Source organism: Apium graveolens, chromosome 10, assembly GCF_009905375.1.
Source record: "Apium graveolens cultivar Ventura chromosome 10, ASM990537v1, whole genome shotgun sequence".
In the NCBI taxonomy this organism is placed as follows: domain Eukaryota; kingdom Viridiplantae; phylum Streptophyta; class Magnoliopsida; order Apiales; family Apiaceae; genus Apium; species Apium graveolens.
This window is the reverse complement of record NC_133656.1, coordinates 1,016,348-1,020,001: the sequence shown is the minus strand read 5'-3', so window position 1 is coordinate 1,020,001 and position 3,654 is coordinate 1,016,348. Positions and strand designations below refer to the sequence as shown.

The following is a 3,654-nucleotide window of genomic DNA, read 5'->3' as shown; positions in this document are numbered from 1 at the left end:
ATTATTTTTCTTATTTTCAAAAATCATTTATTTTAATTTAAAAATCAATTACTTATTATTTTTAAATTCTAAAAATTATTTACTTAATTATTTTAAATTCCAAAAATTATTTCTTTTATTATTTTCAGAAAAATTCAATTTGATTTAATTATTTTTAATTTATTTTAGTTAAATATTTATGGATTTGATTAATTGATTAAATCATTTAATCAATTGGTTTTATTTATAAATAGTTAAATAAAATGTAAATTATTTATAATTAATCACTTTTAAACTTTTAAAATTATATTTTGGTGTTTAAAAATCAATTAATATTATTAATCATTTTATTCTTATTTTTATTCATAATAAATGAACTGTTCGTCCATTTAATACGAAACGAACGCGTATAGACTCGGAAAAATATTACGCTTTCAATAAAAATACTTTCGAGACCAAATTTCTTTTGTAATAAAAGGTAATTTGAATTGCGAGTCATATTGAGTCAATATATGATCGATAAATGCTATTATTGACCTGATTTCAATTCTAAACTTACTGAGTCTTATGTTTTGACGATCTGACTTATGTGTTATATGGAATAAGTGATTATGTGTTATATGAATAACATGATACGTGTTACGTGATATGCATGCTATTTGATTACAGTTTTAAAATGTCATGATTAGTTATAAACGATCGGGTAGACATCAAGACGTATAATTACGTCAATTGAGTTTGGTTCTGTCAATTGAGATAGTCTTTTTTTATAGAATTGAACAACAAAGAGTGTTATCAAGGGCTAGACGAAGTTGATAGCTCTTGAGTGGCATTTATGAAACTTTATAATGCTCCATTAAGCTTTGAATTGTTGTTTTTGTACTCAAGTTGTTGGTGTTTTAATGTATTTTCTAGTGTTTTTGCATTTCAGGCATTAATCCGGAATTCAGGTGAATTAGCATTGATTCCATGCTAATATGGTGTTAGGATGGTGTCCAAGGAATAAAGCTTGGAAAGACCAACTCATTGCAGCAAGAAAAGAAGGAAAGTGGAATTTTCTCCAGAAGGCCAGCGCGCCCGCGCTGTCATGACGCGCGCCCAAAGTACAGAGACACAACGCACTGATCAAGCACGCGGCCGCGTCGGGTCGGGAAATTTAAATCCTGATTCTATTGGGCTTCTGATTGGAGGACTTCTACTATGCATGGGCTGCTATATATATAAATAAAGGTTGTTGTCACTGAGAGACGTACCAGAGCACAGGGAGAAGTCGTAAGAAGACCGTTTCAGCATGATTCAATGAAGGCGAAGAAGATCTAGTTTATACTTGTGATTCTTTGTTCTAAGTTGTAACTTTGGATGCTAGTTTTCTTATTCGTGAACCTACACTCTTGTTTCGTACTTGGTTTATTATTTATTCAGTATAAAGACTTTGTTTATTATACCATGCTTTCATCGGAACCCACGTTGATGATGAGTCCGATTATGGGCTAACCGTTATCGTGGGGTTCTAGCGAATTTATTTATGGATTTATTTAGATAATTTGTTTCGATGCCTTAGTGTGTGGTGATTGTATGATAACCTAGTATTGGTTGTGCTTATTCGTCTTATGAGCGTCGCGAACTTATAAGATAGCATGTTAATCTTTAATGAAACGACAGTGAATTTAAGGATTTAGAACTTGCCATGCTAACATAGGTTCATGTGTTATTGTTATGCATGATTCGTAGGTAATTTTAACCATCTTACTTACCCTATGTAATCATTATAGATAACTTGTGCATTAAGCCATTATGTTGTCAAATTCTATAGACATATAGGGTCTCAATATAATTGGTGTCTATTCAGCTTTTATCTCTTTTGTGGATGTCTGGTAGTATGTTATTCGTGCAACGAAAGTTGGCGTATAGCAGTTTCGTGTAATCTGATTAGTATCATCACCATTGCATGCTAAGGTTAAGATCAATAAGGCTATGAAATGAAGTATTTAATGAAGTTAGAATCCCATATTTGTCATCTATAGTAATTCAACCATTCTCGTTCTCTTAGTTATAATTGTTAGTTTAATTCCTAGTTATAATCAAAACCCAATTTATTATTCAACTTAGCATTAAATTATATCCATATCATTGTTGTATAAGTGCATAAATCAAATAGTTAACCTAAACCAGTCCCTATGAGAACGAAATAGAAATAATTCTATATTACTTGTGATCGTGTATACTTGCGTGAATTATTAGCGTGTGTTTGGCCTTAATAAATTTTTGGCGTCGATGCTAGGGACTCGGTGTTAACTTTTAGTTTATGTGTTTGTCATGTGTGATCGTTAAAGTTCATTGACTCGGACATTATTACTTACCTACTCTTTTCCTTCTCGTGTTTCAGGTACTCTAGAGATCGTGTATGCATACACGTTCGTGGGCTCGTAAGAGAAATATAGATAAAGCCGAGGAAGAAGTTGTAGTGGAACACAGGGAAGTTTTTGAGGACGAAGAAAAAGTAGAAGAAGAGGAGAAAATCAAGGAACCAGCTTTAACAGAGATGGGAGATCAAGCAGATAATCCTAAAGCTTTGATGGACTATTATCAGCCGAAGATCAATGATATTCAGTCAAGCATCATCAGACCAGCCATTACGGCTAACACTTTTGAGATCAAGTCAAGCACGATTCAGATGATACAGAACTCAGTTCAGTTTGGGGGTTCTCCTACAGAAGACCCCAACATGCACATCAGGAATTTCATCGAGATCTGTGACACTTTCAATTTCAAAGATGTGACTGAAGATGTTATCAAGCTGTAACTATTCCCATTCTCTCTGAGGGATAAAGCAAAGTGCTGGTTACATTCTCTACCACCAGGGTCTATCACCAGATGGGAGGATCATGCTCAAAAGTTTCTCAATAAATTCTTCCCTATGGCGAAGACTGCTGCAATCAGGAATGCTCTTACTCAGTTTGCTCAGCAAACTGGAGAATCTCTGTGTGAGGCTTGGGAACGATACAAGGAGATGCTAAGGAAGTGCCCACACCATGGCATGCCTGATTGGATGATTATAAACTGTTTATACAATGGTTTAGGAGCACAATCTAGACCTCTGCTCGATGCAGCATCTAGTGAAGCCTTATGGGCTAAAAGCTATAATAAAACTTATGAGTTGATTGAGCTAATGGCAGCTAATGAATACCAGAATCCTACGCAAAGAATGTTTCAAGAAAAAGTAGCAGAAATTATGGAAGTGGATACAGCTACTATTAAAGCTGCTCAACTTCAAGCTTTGACGATGAAAGTGGACTATTTGGCTAATTATGGAGTTAATCAAATCACTAGTGTTTGTGAGCTTTGTGCGGGGGCATATGAAACTGAGCAGTGTGCTATTTCTAGCGAATCAGCTTAATTTGTGAGCAACTTTCAGAGATCACAGCAACAAGCTCCAGCCACTTATCATCCAAATAATCACAATCATCTTAACTTCAGCTGGAGTAACAATCAGAATGCGGTGCAACAATCTTATCAGCCATAAACAGCAAAGCAGTATAACCCTGCTGATTTTCAGCAACCGTAATATGCCCCTAGGCAACAACTTCAACTTTAGCAGTTACCTCAAGCTAATGAAAAATTTGAATTGGAGAAGTGGAGGCTCATGTGCAAGAGCCAAGCTGTTTCCGTCAAGAC

The 3,654-nt window shown here is 34.8% G+C and overlaps 1 non-coding gene across 1 annotated transcript; it reads right to left on the bottom strand.

Moving 5' to 3' along the window:
• Positions 1-2,911: 2,911 nt before the first annotated feature.
• Positions 2,912-3,018, bottom strand: LOC141694214 (small nucleolar RNA R71). Its single transcript, XR_012563538.1, has one exon. It is a non-coding gene; the product is annotated as a small nucleolar RNA R71 (small nucleolar RNA).
• Between the last annotated feature and the right edge of the window lie 636 nt (positions 3,019-3,654).